At 32.5% G+C, this 20,639-nt stretch overlaps 1 long non-coding RNA gene and 1 pseudogene across 2 annotated transcripts; both read right to left on the bottom strand.

Moving 5' to 3' along the window:
* Positions 1–234: 234 nt before the first annotated feature.
* Positions 235–14,936, bottom strand: LOC139511804 (uncharacterized). 2 transcript variants are annotated; one of them, XR_011662097.1, is made up of 3 exons: positions 14,910–14,936; positions 3,141–3,261; positions 235–1,588 (listed from the first exon to the last, which is right to left on the bottom strand). It is a non-coding gene; the product is annotated as an uncharacterized lncRNA (long non-coding RNA). The 2 variants fall into 2 exon arrangements; XR_011662096.1 differs by lacking the exon at positions 14,910–14,936 and adding an exon at positions 8,084–8,162 and having other exon boundaries at positions 270–1,588.
* LOC139513905 (5S ribosomal RNA) lies at positions 9,698–9,817 on the bottom strand (annotated as a pseudogene).
* Positions 14,937–20,639: the final 5,703 nt, after the last annotated feature.

Here is a 20,639-nt window from a genome sequence, read left to right on the forward strand (position 1 = left end):
AATATTTTGAAATGAAATAAACATCATGATATGAGACATAACAACTAACAGCGGTTTTTTAATGGGACAAGCAAATGAAAATCTGGTGGTGTCAAACTTTTTTCTCAGAGTATCTTGTCATATGAATACGTAAGTTAACCATTATCGTACATAAGTAGATAAAAATAAATTAAGAATATATATCTGCAAAATATAATTCAATAGTAAACACAAGTGTTTAAAACGTATTTATAGATTATACAATATATATAGCATAGTTTATGATAATTTTACAAGTGTGAACATTGTTAATTTAAGAACTAGTTATGTAATGTTAAGTAAATAAATACAATAAATACACAATTTTTTCAATAATTGGGATTTTAAAACCAGTTTGTGGTAATATAAAAATCCATCTCGCTGATTATATTATACATGTTATAGACAAGAAAAATATGTATATGAAAACAAATACATCGAGGAATCATTATAAAAAAACACACATAAACACAATATTATAATATTGTTTTAATTCGAATCAAAATCAAAACCGATTAAAATCGAAAATATGATTTTGGCCCTTTGAAACAAAAACATTGAAATAATGGGATATTGGTGAAAGTGACACACAAACCTTTAAAATCATATTTTAAATGTTTTCGGACAACACATGAACGGCAAGTCGCGGAACTATGGACCCTTATCTGCAAGAATAGACTCAACGCGAATGAAGTATACATGTAATTACATGTGTTAACATATAGTTTTTGTCTTGTTGAAAGTTTATTTCAATGTTCCAAATATATTTCTACGAAGAACTTAAGGTCATTTTTGCCAAAACGTCCATTTTTTCAAGACCTAAGCCATTGGAAATGTTTAAAACTGTTGCATTTGTTTTTGAAAGATATCTTGAATCGTAAAAATAAATTATATCGAATTTTTGTCTAAGCAATAACATATGTAATTGGAAGAGTTGTGAAATCGTATGAATACAAAATCTCCAATTTTGCTGCCACTAATTTAGCGTTATAAACTCCAAACGCTAGACAAAGTTGGTCAGTAGATACTACCCTTGTGAGGGTGTACAATATTTTTGAAGTGTCCTTGTCAATTACTGAAAACTCATTGCGGTTCATATTAACAAAAAATCCAAGTCTTCCTGTGACAGTTGTTCCTGCAGTATTCGTCAAACTCATTATTTTGATTGGTTTATTTGTTTTCGAAATCAAATGCTGGGCTGTAAGGCATATGTAAGAAAGGCAATTATGAATGGTAAACGACCATCCGAAGTTTCCTGCGTAGTAGTAGGTGTCTATCTTTTTGCGACTTATCACTCCTACATCGACAACTAAGCCAGTTGAGTTATCCTTAAAGGAGGATAATATATCGTACGAAAACTTAATCTCAAAGTATATTTTACTTGTAGAAGTTAAGCATTTATTTCCAATTGCTCCTTTGTACGTGTTAAACTGTTGTGGATGATTCACAGCAATCGGAGTCTCTTTACTGAAAGCATTACTCATTACTGTATTATCATCAGATAGGAAAACTAATGAATGAGTCGATTTTCTGTCAAAACTCAAAGAAAATGCGTAATTGGTTTTGTCATCTGAAATAAACGTTTGCAAATGAATACAATAGATAGAAATATAAGATACAAATAACCCAACAAACTTTTATAATATATGTACACTTCAGTACACATTAGTATCAACTTTTCTCCATAAAACAATCTTAGAAACCTTGCTTACAATACCTTAGGTATCTATATTAGGTAACAGAGTTAACTGTAATTTTGTATCAATATAAATTGTGCATTAACTGGTGTAAGTTCATGATTTGTTTTTATCAACCACTAACCCTTCCTCTCAAATATATTCAAGACAATAATAGTTTAAACAATATAATATATATATATACCATAGTTCTATATTTTTATTAACATCACGACGACATTCAAATGACTGAACAACATAGGTGGTCAAACACAAATGAAGAAATTACACAATAGTGTAAAGGGAATGAATGTTTAAACATAAATAGGTACGTCATATCAAAGAAAAATATCTAACGAACCGAACTATATACATTGACAAGCTGTGCATGGGGGACAAATAATAAAAGTTTTGGAAATAATTACGACCTGAACCTTGGTCGCAATTTAAAACTTTCTTTTCGAAATAGGAAACATCCGTAACTCTTTAGTCAGCAAATTGTCAAAAAGTATCATAAGGACATAAGAGCGACGGTTCCGCAAAAAGGGTCTTCATAGATAAATTACAATTTCAGTCTGCAATATATATTTTATTTCATAATAATTGATTCCTAAAAGTACAAACGTTCTTAATTAACAACGTAACTAATTAAACAATCGCACTGTTTGAGGATGTACTTAGGTGAAATTCAAAGAATCTAGAATTTAGAATTGATACTATGAGTAAAAATAGCAATTAATTAAGAAACAAAATAAGTTAAGATATTGATAGGTAATGGAGCTCCTTTTGGGAAATTTCATTTTTCAATTTTTACATTTTCATTGGTATTATTTGGGTCTCAAATCGAAGAAAAGTAATCAAGAATTTGCCGAAATTTTGGTGAATGACCTTTTTTTAGCTATTGAAGTCTGGTATGAAAAGCAAAATGGGTGTTATGGGGTAAATATTTTACCCTATTACTTAGAAAAAACTCCATGGTGTCCGAACATTTGACACAAATTTCAAAACCTCACCTAAGTACATCCTTAATTGAAGTTTTCCATGCCATTTGTATGGTGTTGAAACAAAGTCCTTTACGTACAAGACGTATGCCTCTCAAAATCCTATGACAAGTTTTGCTGTTTTATTATTACACATGTTACAGGCAACAGTAGTTAACCGTTATTTAAATCGATTAACAATATACAAAGCCAGGAGGGTGAATGAACACAAAAGGGCACGTGACCAGGAGCTTCAGAGAATAATCTTCTCCTGTTATATATTTATGAAAATGTTTGAGTTATGTTTTCAAGATGGGGAAAACAGAGATCTGTGCTGTGGTGTATTTTCGTTGACACATACAGCAAATGTCCCTTTTTTCGAATTAAGAGAATATTCGAGATAAGACACTGTGCATCTTTCCTGAAATATAATGTATACAGAAAAATGGTAATAATAAACCCTTACCCGAGGACTTTGATAACATTACGGGAACAACTATCGCTATGGTCAGGATTACACCGCATATAAAAGCAAGTATTGACCACTTGTGCTGCTTTATTCTAATCAATATATCGTGTGAATCCATCTACAAAAAAGGAAGTAAGTCATACACTTATAAAAAAAGACATAAAGTAAACTGGATTCAAAATTGATTCTTAAACATTATTTGTTTTAATTCTACAATGTTGATAATTAATTTTAAAGACTTAAAGATGTAATGCATTAAGATAGTTGATTACTATAAAATAGAGGCAACAGTAGTATACCGTTGTTCAAAAGTCATCAATCGATCAGGGGAAAACAAATACGTGCTACAAACTAAATCCAAGTGAAACACATGAACTATCAGAGTAAATAGTTATCAAAGGTATCAGGATTATAATTTAGTACGCCAGACGCGCGTTTCGTCTTCATAAGACTCATCAGTGACGCTCAAATCAAAAATATTTATAAACCCAACAAGTACAAAGTTGAAGAGCATTGAGGATCCAAAATTCCAAAAAGTTGTGCCAAATACGGCTAAGGTAATCTATGCCTGGGATAAGAAATTCCTTAGTTTTTCAAAAATTTCAAAGTTTTGTATACAGGAAATTTATAAAAATTACCCCATTATTGATAGTCATGTCAACACCGAAGAGTTGACTACTGGAATGGTGATACCCTCGGGGACGAAACGTCCACCAGCAGGTCCGAGAACACAATTAATGCGTAGTGCATTTCTTTTAGAACATAAATCAAAATTAAAAAAATCCCACCTGCGCTTTCTCAATGAAATTTTTACAGTGTGTTGTAGTATTTTTGGGACAAATTATATCAAAATTATAGAAAACTTCATCGCCTCTAACTAAAAATAAGGACAATTTTGTGTTTAGGGTGTCTTGAAATCTTTTGACAGCTTCCGAAGTGCTAATTTTTAACCTTTTTCAGCTGGACCAAATCACTACTTTCCTGTAAAATTCTGGACCCAAATTTTTTTACAGTGTAATTTCACCCCCTACTTACAATTTGAGGCATTAAACAGGGAGAAATAAATTTGGAAGGGGTATAAAAATTAATGACTAGTAACCCACTGTTAACACTAGGGACTATATTCGTGAAAAAACGAAAATCAAGGGACGACAATTGTGGTCTCGGACCTAATAGGATAGAAAGAGTTGACAAATCTTAAAAAAACTTGGTATGACCAAAGCTTAATAAATTATAACACTGCTTGCAAAGTTTCATAACAATAGGATATATATTATGGACAATATGTTAAATTCTATACTCATCTTTGCGTGTTAAATTTTTACGTTAAAATTGAAAAATTTCAACTATCAACATTTTGGGCTTTAAAAATAAAAATATTGCAAAAAAATACTTTTTAAATGCCTTCATATATAACTTATTATGTACTAAAAGCAATAGAGTACTCATTTGATTTATCAGACTTAGCATAATTATTTAAAAGTCAAATTTATATCAGCCTGGGCCTAAAAATTGAGGTTTTTCAATGAAAGGGGGTCTTACATGAAGATGTAATATTTTCCAGCAATTTTAAATTTGTGAAGCTTTTTGGTTATAAATAATCCTTACATATGTATTGAATGTACTTTAAATGGAAAGAAAAGTTACAAATAACATATCAAATTAGTTTAAAAGGGTCTTAAGCCAAGTAAGACTGGAAAAAAATTAGGATCAATTTAGGCCGTGCCATATATTTACATTAAAAAATGCATATTGAGGCGATAAGAAATAAAAAAAAAATGTGTCTTTTTTATCATTTCTATACTTATGTGACATGATACAACAAATCTGAGCACAAAAAGGCTCTTGAAATTAACTTTTCTTGCAGACAGTATGGTCTGATACACAGATTTTTGCCTTTTTAGTGAAAAACTTGAATGCAATTTTAGTCTCAACAGGATTATATTTAAACCACTTGCTATCCTACAGAAGAAAAGAAAAATATCATGTGAAATGGAACAGGTACAATAGACATTGTAAAGTGCTTTTGATACAAATTTAGTGAGGTCTTTATTATGGACTTCAAATTTTATGTACCAAGCTCCCCACTTTTGACTTCATCCAAACAGGGCGTTAGACAAGGGTCATTTATACAACACATTTTGCACATATTGTCTGAGATAATCTTCTTTTCTGTAGATTCAGAGTTCTTAAACAAGTAAAAGAACTAGATAAAGGCACAGAAACACAAGTATTGACACATGAAAACCTGTCAGTTAGAAAGTCAGGATGCCATGTATGCATCAATATTGAAAAAGCCTTAAAATGCCTATTTTGACCATAAAATGCCGAAATTGGTCATGTTTGCAGAAATTCTATAAAATAAAAGTTTAAATCCTTTAGTTTCATGCTATTAGACAAATTGACACCACCAAATCATTTAGGGAAGTTGCCAAAGTACAGATTCTATATTTACAGACTTCACCTCTTAGGTCCGAGAACACAATTAATTCGTAGTGCATTTCTTTTAGAACATAAATGAAAATTTAAAAAATCCCACCTGCGCTTTCTCAATGAAATTTTTACAGTGTGTTGTACTATTTTTGGGACAAATTATATCAAAATTATAGAAAACTATATCGCCTCTAACTAAAAATAAGGACAATTTTGTGTTTAGGGTGTCTTGAAATCTTTTGACAGCTTCCGAAGTGCTAATTTTTAACCTTTTTCAGCTGGACCAAATCACTACTTTCCTGTAAAATTCTGGACCCAAATTTTTTTACAGTGTAATTTCACCCCCCTACTTACAATTTGAGGCATTAAACATGGAGAAATAAATTTGGAAGGGGTATAAAAATTAATGACTAGTCACCCACTGTTAACACTAGGGACTATATTCGTGAACAACGAAAATCAAGGGACGACAATTGTGGTCTCGGACCAGCAGTGGCATCGACCCAGTGGTGTAAATAGTTATCAAAGGTACCAGGATTATAATTTAGTACGCCAGACGCGCGTTTCGTCTTCATAAGACTCATCAGTGACGCTCAAATCAAAAATATTTATAAACCCAACAAGTACAAAGTTGAAGAGCATTGAGGATCCAAAATTCCAAAAAGTTGTGCCAAATACGGCTACGGTAATCTATGCCTGGGATAAGAAAATCCTTAGTTTTTCAAAAAGTTCAAAGTTTTGTATACAGGAAATTTATAAAAATTACCACATTATTGATAGTCATGTCAACACAGAAGTGTTGACTACTGGGCTGGTGATACTCTCGGGGACGAAACGTCCACCAGCAGTGGCATCGACCCAGTGGTGTAAATAGTTATCAAATGTTCTAGGATTATAATTTAGTACGCCAGACGCGCGTTTCGTCTACATAAGACTCATCAGTGACGCTCAAATCAAAAATATTTATAAACCCAACAAGTACAAAGTTGAAGAGCATTGAGGATCCAAAATTCCAAAAAGTTGTGTCCAAAAAGTAAAACAACGGAACAGCAAAAACACTGAACTGCAACAAAAACATTATAGAAACGGATATCAACTGCCTTATTCCTGTCTTGGTACAGGACATTTGGTGACAAAAATGTTAGTTGAACCTGGTTTTATGGCTTGCCAAACCGTCGCTTTATATAACAATCTTAAAAATATCGATAAAATAAAAACATTATTCAGCACTTCGTTGTTGACATGAACTATCATTGATATAGTCAGAATTATTTTTACAAAACTTTGATTTTTTATATACTAAGGCTTTTCTATCTACGGGATAGATTACCTTAGCTTTATTTGGCAAAACATTTAGGAATTTTTAGTCATCAATGCTCTTCAATTTTGTACTTTATTTGGCCTTTTGTTTTTAATATTCGAGCGTCACTGATTAGTCTATTGTAGACGAAACGCGAGTGTTGCGCTAATATAAAATTTCAAACGTGGTATTTATGATAAGTTTATCTACGTGACAGAAATATAGTACAAATAAACACATGAACACTCAGGACAGACAAATACATACTAAATAAATAATATAAAGGAATATTACATCAGGGTAATCACAGAACAACAACGAACAAACATTTTTAAGTTCTTCGACTTACATGTATATGCTAGAAACTGCATGGTAGTTTAATATTTACAGCGGTCACCGATAAAACATATAGAAAGACTTGTGATTATGACTAGATGTCATCGAATTTATCAATGATATGACCTCCGAAGAATGTCGATGGTCTATCATCCAATATAAAAAAAAATCAAGAGACAAGTACATGCACTCGAATAACAATACTTGTCCTAGGTCTAGGACTAATGAGTTTGAATGTCCTAAAAACAAAAAACCCTCTTTGGAACACTTAAATTGTATTCATCTAATTCTAAACAGAATATGTCAATATGTGTTGTTGTGGTGTATAGGTGTCGTTTTTATAAAATTTTCTATAAAACAGGAAACTAATATGAACCCTACAAAGAGTAAAAGTCAAAATGTGTATGTACCTTAGAACGATTTTTTCTTACATTAAGACTTAAATCAAATCAAAGGAATAAAATGAGTTTCAACGGAATTACGAAGAAACAATGGCAAACCAAACTAGACGTTATCAAACAACCACGAAAACAACAACCGGCAGGTTGACGTAATAATTAAAACAACGCGTTATAAATTTCATGCGTCCGATGCGCTTTTCTTTGAATGTGTACTTCAAAAAGACGAAAATATAGAGTTATTCAAAAAGACTGACCAACTTGAAGATTAGACATCAGAACAGAGAAATTGTTAAAGTTCAATTTACGAACACTGCCACGTTTGTATTATACTTGTCGACAATATGACTTTAACTGTTGACTTTTCATACGGATATGTATTATTTTCAAATTGATTAAAATATCTAATCATTTCAAACAAATAAATAAAATGGAAACGTATTTGAATAATTAATTTGAAAGAGTATTCTTACCTGCAGAAATCTTAATTGCGTTACTTTACTATATAGTTAGTTTCGATATGACAGGATTTTTTGAATGGTAAGGTATTTGTATCTATAATTTTTCGGTAGATCAAAGAATATATGCATTCAAGTAATAAACCGTAAAATTTATTATGTAATATTGATTATCTAACCGACATGTATGGCAACTATAGATCAGACAATAAACATTCTTGATGATTTTCTAAAAATTGTTTAACATTTAATGAATGGCTATTATTTATTTTGAATTTATTGAACCATAAAACTAATTTTTGACTCTTCACATTGAATAATCCGCGAAGCGGATTATGTAAAATGTGAAGAGTCAAAATTAGTTTCATGGTTCAATAAAATCAAAATAAATTATTGCCATTCATTATAAATAAATTTCTATAAAAAATAAGGCTCAACTCAAAGAACTTTTTATATTATATATATTAACAATAACAACGTACACACATGTTGGCGTATGAATATCAAAATTAACAACATTGAAAATAAAACTTATAATTTTAACCAATCAGAAGACAGTAAATACACCAAATTTATTTATTTCACTGTGGTATCATACTTCAACTTTGTTTAAACCTGTTTATTTACTTCTGACCTTGAAGGCCGTACGGTGACCTATAGTTGTTAATGTTCGTGTCATTTTGGTCTCTTGTGGACAGTTGTCTCATTGGCAATCATACCACATCTTCTTTTTTATATTAATTATTTATCCCTTATAATTTTTATTAACTATGTATTTGAATTCAGGTATCACAGATCAAATTTACTCGTTCATTGTGTGTTAATTTGCGTTAAGCCTTCCAATTGAAATTTTATAGTGTATCTTTCTAGGTTGTGATGTTATACTACTGTTTCAGAAAAGGGAGAAGGTTTGGTACCATTAAAACGTTTAATCCCGCTGCAAATGTTTGCACCTGTCCTAAGTTAGGAATCTGATGTACAGTAGTTGTCGCCTGTTAATATAGTTCATTTAGTCATTAAAACTGACGAGGAAAGGTAACACACGGTCACCGAAAGCTTTATTATTGTGAAGCCCAGGTGTTCGTGTGGTCTAGCGGGACGGCTACAGTGCAGGCGATTTGGTGTCACGATATCTCAGTAGCATGGGTTCGAATCCCGGCGAGGGAAGAACAAAATATTTGCGAAAGCAAATTTACAGATCTAACATTGTTGGGTTGATATTTAGACGAGTTGTATATATATATAAGTGCCTATAAATAGCAGCACATGACATACAAATCTATGGGAGTGTGGATTAATCAGTACAGAGATTAATTCAATTACCCAAATAAAAATATAGATTGCCTAACAATGTAATTTTAACACACTATTTAATATGTAAATATAAGAATGTTTAAAATATTTACAAAATGATGAAAATAAACGCAATATTTCGCTAGACCAACTAGCTTTATCAAGCGTGCATCTATCCAGGTGAAATCGGATGTAGATGATAAGAAACTTTTGCAGCTCAATGTATATGTTGCACTTAGCTGTCTTGAAAATAAGAAAATTTTGTAGCTCAATGACAAATGGAAGTTTTTAACGACCTTGACTGGCTATACAGCCCTTGCACGGTCTTTAAAGAAATGTCTACAACACCCGGTATTCCCAGGCGGTCACCAATCCAAGTACTAACCGGGCTCGACGTTGCTTAACTTCGGTGATCGGACGAAAACTGGTGTTTTAAACGTGATATGTGTTGCACTTGAATTTAGCTGCCTTGAAAATAAGAAAATTTGCAGCTCAATGTATATGTTGCACTTGGATTTAGCTGCCTTGAAAATACATAATTGGTAGTTGAAGTTAGCAACGTCCATTGTCCAATATGACGGGATAAAAAGGACGATGCTTTGTTTTAAATTATTCTTTATCTTTCCTGTATCTTTTCTCGTCTTTTTTCGTTAAGACCATCAGGTTCTAAAGTGTGGAGTTGGTGGACGATTCCATATGTTGCCTAAAATACATCAAACGGGCAATCCAGGTCGACCAATTGTGTCAGCGAATAGTCATCCCACTGAATTTGTAGACCATCATCTAAGACCTCATGTGAAAGAACTACCCTCATTCATTCAAGATACAACTGATTATCTAAAGAAAATGGAAAGCCTCAATCCTTTACCAAGCAATACTAGTATACTTGCATCCATGGACGTGTCTTCTTTATATACCAACATTTCACAAGACGAAGGAATAGCAGCGTGTGAAGAGGCATGGAACACTCGTAGTGAAAAAAAATCCTCCTACTGAGTGCCTTGTTACACTTCTGAAACTAGTACTGGAGAATAACAACTTATCTTTCAAAGAAAAACACTATCTCCAGATAGACGGTACTAGTATGGGCACAAAAATGGCCCCGTCATATGCCAATATATTTATGGGCCAACTCGAAAACGCCTCTTGGCTAGTGCTCCATATCAGCCCTCATCATGGTTCCTATTCATTGACGATATTGATTTCAAATGCACAGATTCACAAGAACATCTTAATGAATTTCTAGAACACTGTAACTCTTTCCACCATTCAATAAAATTTACATATGAATCATTTATGGAGAAAATAAACTTCCTCGATACTACGAGTTACATCAAGAACGGAACCATTATAACGGACATGCATACCAAACAAACGGACAAACATCAATTTCTTTCTCTTAAAAGTTGCCATCCTAAACACTGCTCCCGTGGTATCCCATTCAGCCAGGCATTGCGAATCAAGAGAATATGCTCTAATGAAAATACGAAAAATGCTAGACTTGGACAACTTCGTAAACATCTAGTTGTTCGAGGATACAATAACAACATCATTGATAGCGCTTTCGAAAGAGCAAACAGAACTAGTCGCCAAGAACTTCTTGAGTACAAAGATAAGAATAAAACAGCTAACAGAACACCCCTTGTACTCACTTACCATCCCGATTTTTAAAATGTGTCATCCATTGTTCAGAAGCATTGGAAAATTATAGAAAATGATTTAAATCTAAAAAAAGGTTTTTCCTCACCACCAGTCATGGCCTTCAGAAGACCTAAAAACATCCGTGACAAATTAGTGACATCTGTATTAGCAAAGCAGCCTACTCCATCGCCCGGTTGCTACAAACAATGTGGTCGAAGAATTGTTTGTGTTGTTAAGCTGCCAATACAAGCAGTTCTTTCATCAGCTCCGTTACTAAACAAAATTATACCATCTACTCTAATTCCAACTGTGAAACGGAGAACTCAATTTATATATTAACATGTGACACTTGTGACATTCAGTATGTGGGAGAAACAATGGACAAATTTAATAATCGGCTCAATAACCATCGTTCATTGTACAAAACCAACAAAAACTGTCCTCTCACAAGACATTTTCGTTCAACGAAACATCCTTTTGATAATGTTACTTTCCAAATTATAGAAGTCAACACCGAGTGGGACACCACAGCGAGAAGGAGAAGAGAAAACTTTTGGATCCACCAACTCCACACTTTAGAACCTGATGGTCTTAACGAAAAAGACGAGAAAAGATACAGGAAAGATAAAGAATAATTTAAAACAAAGCATCGTCCTTTTTATCCCGTCATATTGGACAATGGACGTTGCTAACTTCAACTACCAATTATGTATTTTCAAGGCAGCTAAATCCAAGTGCAACATATACATTGAGCTGCAAAATTTTCTTATTTTCAAGGCAGCTAAATTCAAGTGCAACACAGACATTGAGCTGCAAAATTATTTATTTTCAAGACAGCTAAGTGCAACATATACATAAAAGTTTCTTATCATCTACATCCGATTTCACCTGGATAGATGCACGCTTGATAAAGCTAGTTGGTCTAGCAAAATATTGCGTTTATGTTCATCATTTTGTAAATATTTTAAACATTCTTATATTTACATATTAAATAGTGTGTTAAAATTACATTGTTAGGCAATCTATATATATATATCAGTAGCATGGGTTCGAATCCCGGCGAGGGAAGAACAAAAAATTTGCGATAGCAAATTAACAAATTTAACATTGTTGGGTTGATGTTTAGACGAGTTGTATATATATATATATATATAATGACTGAATAAATAGTCAACGATAAATCTTACAGGGCGATGGATCATGTAATATGATTCTGTACACTACAAAATATAATATATAACAAGTCAAAAAGGGTACAACATCACCATTAAATAACTATAAAATGAACAAATATTATATATTTCGGATAACAGATATCCTTCTTCAATAATAGCACGATGTCAAATGAATCATGTCAATATATTCAAACTAAAAAACTTTTTCCAAATCTTGTAATTTATACAATTTAAGCGAACACCACAGACGCTAGTACAATTTTGAAATTTCCGAACACGGCGCAAAGATAACAAAAATATGCCAAATTAAAGTAGTAACTTGCGATGTGAACTGGCGCAACTCTAAATTTCCGAAGGTTGTGACAGTTTATATGTTATAACTGCATGGAGGGCAGTCCTCAACAAAAAAAATCAAAAATGTCCTAACCGATCCAAGTTGGTATAATATTTCAAATTTGACAACGGTAGGTCAATTGCAACAGAAACTACATATTTTAGCATCCCAAACGAATAGCAGTTTAAAAAAATGATTAGAAAAATAAGTTTTATCTGATGAGGTACAATAATTGAACGTGGCTACGTACTTATACATCCATCCGGAATGAATGGAGCCCTGTAATTTAAACTGGTATTTTAAAAATAAATTCAAACTGTAAAGCCAGTACTGAAGCCGGAGTTACTGGAAACAAGTGATGACATTCTATGTTTTTTCATTTATGCCTTCTGGGGAAACTGTCCGTAACTTTCTTATCCAAAATCTTTCCCGAGTTACTCTGTCGACCTTCGACCAACCCTCGTTGTGGTCTATGATTGTGATGGTAAGGTTTTTGAGATCAGCATGTGTGTGCCCAGGTGATCTCAAATGACGACTTACGGGTAGGTCGGGTTTGCAAGTGTAGTCACTTCGATGACCATTCATGCGTTTGTTGAATGGTTGCTCTGTCTCGCCAACATACTGCATGCCACATCGACACTGAAGGAGGTATACAACATTCTGGGTTTTGCAAGTTACATTGCAAAATATAGTGTACACAGACCAAGTCGAGTGGCAAGTAAATGTTTGAGTATTTAGTATTTGTTGACAAGTCAGACAACGTCTGTTACCACATGACTTGCACCATCCTGCAAGTTTATATATATATATATAAATGAGTCTAAATTGAAAACTACGTTCAAACCTATGATTGCGTTGGATAAAAACCGCAATTTTTATACGTGTGCATGTAAAACAAATTTCGTTGTAGAAGGGTCTAAATACAGCACAAACAACATTTTCCAAAAGACCAAAAATGTGAAACAGTATATTTAAGCAAAACGCATTTGACTAACAGGTCGAACAACTGATGTTCTTTCACCCTGCTGACTGCCATTGGCGATTGCCAAATAAAATTGATCACAAGATGTAACAAAATGGATCTTAATATAAATTTAATACTTAACAGAAAACATTTAACTTGTGGCCACGATGTTATGCCACAAATATAAGGTGTCAGTATTTTTTTTGTACACCAGATCCGGATTTCGACAATAAATGTCTCTTCAGTGATGTTAGGGATCGAAGCGGTATTTGGAAGGCCGTATAAAATGTACCCTCATTTTTAGATAGACTCTTGAATTTTAAGAGTCAATATAGGATGAACGGATCATATAAACCGGAGGGAAAATATGATACAAGCCAAACGAAAAAATATAAACGAGTCTAAATTGAAAACTACGTTCAAACCTATGATTGCGTTGGATAAAAACCGCAATTTTTATACGTGTGCATGTAAAACAAATTCGTTGTAGAAGGTTCTAAATACAGCACAAACAACATTTTCCAAAAGACCAAAAAAGTGAAACAGTATATTTAAACAAAACGCATTTGACTAACAGGTCGAACAACTGATGTTCTTTAACCCTGCTGACTGCCATTGGCGATTGCCAAATAAAATTGATCACAAGATGTAACAAAATGGATCTTAATATAAATTTAATACTAAACAGAAAATAATTAACTTGTGGCCACGATGTTATGCCATAAACATAAGGTGTTAATATTTTTTTTGTATACCAGAACCGGATTTCGACAATAAATGTCTCTTCAGTGATGTTAGGGATTGAAACGGTATTTGGAAGGCCATATAAAATGTACCCTCATTTTTAGATAGACTCTTGAATTTTAAGAGTCAATATAGGATGATAGGATGAACGGATCATATAAACCGGAGGGTCATATATATAAGCATGTTTAGATAAGCATGTTTAAAACAATGTTCTCATACTTAAGAAGTTTTAACGAAACTTTATTAGAAATCTAAATAAATTTAGCATTTGCAATATAATCATATCCTGTATATCAAAAACGTGTAATTTGAAAATATTCATTTGAATTTCTTTTTACGCTCCACGCGTGTACAGTAATTGTATTGCATATGAAGCTGATCACTAGACTGGTTCGGGTTGCTTTTATCATTGAAACAAAACATTCGCAATAGATTCGATTTGCTAGTTTAACATTTTCACAAATATTCTCGTATTAGGGAGAAGTTTTTGAAATTTTAAAATAGCGCAATTAATCAATAATGTGAGAATCTTTAAAAATGTATTATTTATCATTTGAGAAACATTGACATTTATTTTACGCACGTTTACATGTTTAAAAGCTTCACTGTTCTAACAGAAAATAATATTTTTCAGTTTTATCTAGCTGTTTTCTTCAATTTAACCCAAAACAGAAAAAAAACACTTACTGTTCATATGATTCTTTTATTTTAACTAAAATACGTTGAAGCAATATAATAAGTTTTTTAAAGGTATTTAAAGTGCGTTTTAAAGAAACCCAGTTTAAGAAGTCATGTACGAACATCGTCTAAAACATTGTTATGTATTGAAGTATAACTACAATAACCTATGATTTATTGACAGGGTTAATTATATTTGTGTGATAAAAGATTGTAGCTAAATGCTGGCTTAAATGATGAAAACAATGACAAACAATTAGTTCGGAAGTCCATTCTGAACAAATAGTTATTCCTTCATTAGAATTGCACAAAGGAATATATTTATAGAAACTAACTTGATAATACACCACAGTAAATGGTTAAAGCAATATACATTTACTTACAGTTTGTTATGAATGTGGGATTTGCAAAACTTTAACTAAAATGTCACAATGTACCACTTGAAAGATCATCGTACGTGTGATTTATGTAATGTCAGAGGTGTAGGGTTGTCTGGGGTATATAAATATGGTTTTCTACGAATTTTGCCGTCCGATAATAAAGTCGTGCCTGAACTTGACGTACGTTTTGGTGTTTGTGATTCACAACCACATTTGGATGGGGAATAGAATATGATGCCCTTAGAAGGGTGAGTTTCATACTCCTTTCTCGTTGAGGAGCTCTTGCAACACATCACTGAAGGAACAAAATTCTATTTTCAAATGAAAATCTAACATTTCCACCCTTCATCCGTTCGACATAATGTGCAGAACATGCATATTGTATTGATTTTATATTTGTAGACAATATTTACCACTATATATGGTGCAATAGTCAACTAGGCAATCAATCAAACTACTAAAGTAACAGCGAATGAAATTAGATACAATTTGACAAGCTCAAAGTAATATATGTTTCGGAAAGTACTCATTATACGCAAAATTTTGCCTTGCATATACGCAATAGTGAGTAACATTTTTAACTTGACAACTGTAAGAGGAGAAATGTGGATAAACAAGGAGTCGGCTTCACAAAAAAAATTAAGACTAAGTTTGATCGTAATTCATAGACAATTCAGTGTAATTACGATCAATCTTAGTCGTAATTTTTTTTTGTGAAACCGACTCCTGGTTTCATAATATATTGAACAGGCTGACGAACAGATTTTAAAACAATAACTGCTCCTTATTGTTTTTGGGGTTTTTTTTCATTGAGGATAACATAAGTTTTTCAAAAAAGCATCATGCTTAACAAATTCTGCAGAGAAAACATACCTTACGGATGCAAAACATCCTCAATTACAAAATGAAGTTCGCCATTTAAGATCTTTCTGTAAGAAATTATTTGAAAACCCCTTTTCCAGAAAAAAAAAAGTTCTAATATAAAAACAAATATATATATTGACAGATTAAGATATATCAGCTAGACACGGGGAAACTCTTTACAAAGTATAACGACAAATTGAACTCTGTTGGTTCACTATTGTTAATTTCCAATTTTTAGAAAGAGATGTTTTAATGGCTCCCATTACGATTTTCATTTATCAAACTCGTTCGCTAGACTTTTGTGTGTGGTGACGTTATATATGTTTAATGTGACCAATATATCAATGGCAATTCATAAGACAGGTGTTTTGTTAGGACAAATTACTTTATTAAATTCTTTCAGAGATGTAAAGATTTGGTTTGGGTATAGGGTTATAACTGAGATCATGTCCTGATTTTAACTGTGGTGTAATTTACATAGCCCACCGATTCGGTACATGTAAACTAATCGATTCCAGACATATACTTAATCTTAAGGGTTATTATTACACACTGTACTAAGATTTTGAAAAAGAAAAGATATAAAAAATGGTTCCATAATGAGTCCAATATACCTATTGCAAAGGTAAATCTCTGGATTCGAGAATTTAGGAACTGCAATAGCTTACGGGGGAAACACAAAATTGCTATTGTTAGTAATAAGACAAGGTTGAAAAGGTTGAAGGGAACCAATTAAAAGAAAAAATTGAATTGTTTACAATCACTTAACGCATTATGCTTACAATGACAAAATCATTAATGATATCACAAAAGGCAACGTACTGACTTGAGACAGGCATATCAACATGTCGCGAGGTTGAACAATTTTCTTTTTCGATCTCTTAGCAATCATTTTGTCTTTGTATGTAAATCGTATACTTTGTGTGTCTTGTAACAGAATAAGGGGGGGAAATAGCACTCACATAATCCCGCATACAAAAAAAAACATATCTTTTGACAAGGATGAGTTTTTGGCGAGTCATAAGTCCTTCATGGCTTCAATTGACAATCATTGAAGGACTAACCTTGTTTGTATTGCATATCTAAGCTTCACAAAATTCCGTACAAACAACCGTACATTGCAGGCTCATATGCATTTCCGACGAAGTAATTGTCCATTAGATTGACAAAAATTCTGACCAAGGTGAAAGAGGGAATACATTGAAACTGTTTACTCGCGTAGTGGTAATAATCATATCTGTATTCTGAAAAAAATCTGAAAAAGTCCTAAATAATTTTATATCTTCATCTTTCTCTGAAAATACTTTTATCAAAAGTTTTGATTTTTCAAACCTATATACCACCAATTCCATGTGAAATTGAAAAATCGTCTAAATGAAATAATCCACAATGCTATTCAACATTAAAATTGTAGCCTACACTATAAATGTATTACTTTGGACTACAATACGGCACATTTTTGTTAAAAGTGAACAAAAAGGTAAATCATTCTACAGAGAGAAACATTTGATCAGTATGCTGGAGTTTCTTTTTGTCAATATCTTTGCAAATTTAGAGGTAGAATTTTTCAACAAATTGTAGGCACTCCTATATAAATTGGATAAACTGTGCACCTCTCCTCGACGACCGCTTTTGTGTCTTCTTATGAGTCAGCGTACCTTCAGACCATTGTAAAAAACAAGAAGATCAAGGATGCCATTTCAATGAATTTCACATTCAGATATATTGATGATGTTCCTTTCATTAACAATCCTTTCCAAACTTTTCTGATGGGATTTCATAAATACATCATTAAGAACTAGAAATTAGATAAAAACAGACACGACTTCCTCTCTCATTTTTAGAGAGATACCTCGAATTTAACATAAGCCGTCATCGCAATACCAGAACCTATGACAAACGAGACATTTTTTATTTATAAATTATCAATTTCCTCCACCTTAGTAGCAATATACCAACCTCACCTTCATATGGGGTATACCTTTCCAAACTCATTCGGTGTTCGATAGCTTGTTGCTGCTTCTCAGACTTGGTAAAACGTCACCAGTTTCTGAGCAGAAAGTTGATAAACCAAGGTTATATCAAAGACAGTCTCGTACTTTCTTCGAACAAAGTTCATTGGAAAATACCAAGACCTTGGTGATAAATATTCCATATAAACCTCACTTCAGGAAAAATCTACAATCGTCTTGAAGTACTGACGTTGTTCATCATCTTAGTTATAGTGTTGTTTTATTTGTCATTGTAAATTATTACTTTTACTGTTTATTGTAATTTTGTAATATCCATTTGATGTGGTTCTGTCGTTGTGTTATTGTGCTCTTGTATTTTTTTGTCTTTCGATTTTGCAAATGTGCTTTGACTATATTCCTTTTTGGTTTTTCATTGTTCACATTTTTTATATTTATAACTATTATAACACAATGTTTACTGCTGTATCCCTATTTTTGACATTTTTATCTATTACATTTGTTTGTTTTATTGACACATTGTTGTCAATATTATGGAATTGTATGCAACTTTCATACAAGTGAGAAGTTTAATCCGCAAATTTCTACATAAGAAATGCCTGTACTAAATCAGGAATATGACAGTTGTTACTTATAAGAAGCAGAATTCATTCAAAACCTTTTAAAAGACAAAAAGAAAGAGCACCATACAGTCAGTATTTGCATCTCATATAATTTATGTATATATTATAACATGGCATTTTTCATATCGGCACTAGGTGGTAATATCACCCCAAGAGCCGAAGTCTCGAGGGCTGATATCATAAACGAGCGCCCATAAAAGGTCTGATATGAGAAATATAAAATAATATCAGATTATTACATGGCATTTTCATATCGCATGTATTATCAGCCCTAGGTTCAATATCAGCCCAAGAGCCGCAAGGCTCGAGGGCTGATATTGACCGCGGGCTGATAAAACATGCGATATTAAATATGACATGTTATGATCTTTTTATTATAAGCTTCAACAATGGAGAAAAATAACACTCATTTATCATATACTTAGCATTGATATGATAGCTTTTGCATATGTGTAATGAGCGGAAGTACACAAGCCATAATTTCCCAGCCGGGCTGATAACCCATATCAGGGGCATCTCGTGCAAGTTACTTCCAGTATTTCCGGCATCGGTTGTTTACTTTTCGATTGTGCCGTCAGATATTTTTGTGACGACGTCAAAATTTACGGGAACAGTTGTGGGGATAGTTTAATACTTAAGAAATAATTCTTTCATGCCATGCTCTTTGCTCATTTTAACATGAGTAGGCATTATATTTGTTAATATCTTAATACCGAGCGTTAGCGAGGTATTAAATGTTTACAAATATAATGCCTACCCATGTTAAAATGAGCATAGAGCATGGCATGATAGAATTATTTCGATTCTAATAGGAAGATTTTGAAATTTTGTTCTTCAAAGCGGACCTATAGTGACGCTCGAAATGTCGCCATTTTGATTTGATGAACAAAAACGTTATAGAAAAATCAAAAGTTTATCAATAAAAAAAAGAACAGAAACATTTAAACTTACTTTTAGAATGTTTTTATTTAATTTCCTAGCGAGCAACACCAACAAAGCTAAAGAAGAACGTCATATTAGAATTGCTAACAAATGCCATTGACAATTATGAAACATTTTATTGTACAATAAACATGAAGTAATAGGGCTCAGAAAACTCTTTCAAATTTTCAATGTTTCAAAATGCCTCTATAGGGAATAGTAACAATTTACATAAAATAAATATGGAAATGATGTTATTGTTGGGAAATCATAGTGTATTTGTTGGATTCATAATTTAACTTTTTTATAAAGATTTTGACTGTTTTAGTTATCTTATTTGTTAATTTGCCATTATGATGCATAAAACAATTGACGGAAGTATATCATAAAGAGATTAATACATGGCCTTTTCCATATCGGCCCGGGTATCATCACTCGACCAATATCAGCACCCCGACTACGTCTCGGGTTGATATAGGGGTCTCGGGATGATACCCAGGTCGATATGGAAAAGGCCATGTATTAATCTCTATATATTGATCCTTTTACGTGGTTCCCAAATAGAAGTTCATAGAGTGAAAAGTTCACGGAAGTCAGACCCCAAATTTGGTACATTCGATATGAAATCTTTCTATCCTATGCCACAACAGAGAATAAAAACATTTTGATGTCAACGAATCGACAAAAAAAAATCAGCAATATACATAATGAACACTGTTTGGAAAAGTCATATTTTTTAAGGTAACTTTTTAAATTATGTTTGAAACTTTTATTTAATAATCTTTTTTTTTTTTTTTAATTATTTTACACAATATATTTTCAAGTATCCAAATAATTGGTTTGTACGATACTTTGTAATTTTTTTCACTGAAAACATGGCATTGAGGTGTTTTTTCCGGGATTTGCCGAGTATCACCGGAATGCCATGCGATAACGTTACGGAAAGGCATGTGATAACAATCGATGCATGTGATAAACTTT

The sequence above is a fragment of the Mytilus edulis genome, chromosome 2 (assembly GCF_963676685.1).
Source record: "Mytilus edulis chromosome 2, xbMytEdul2.2, whole genome shotgun sequence".
NCBI classification, from domain to species: Eukaryota; Metazoa; Mollusca; class Bivalvia; order Mytilida; family Mytilidae; genus Mytilus; species Mytilus edulis.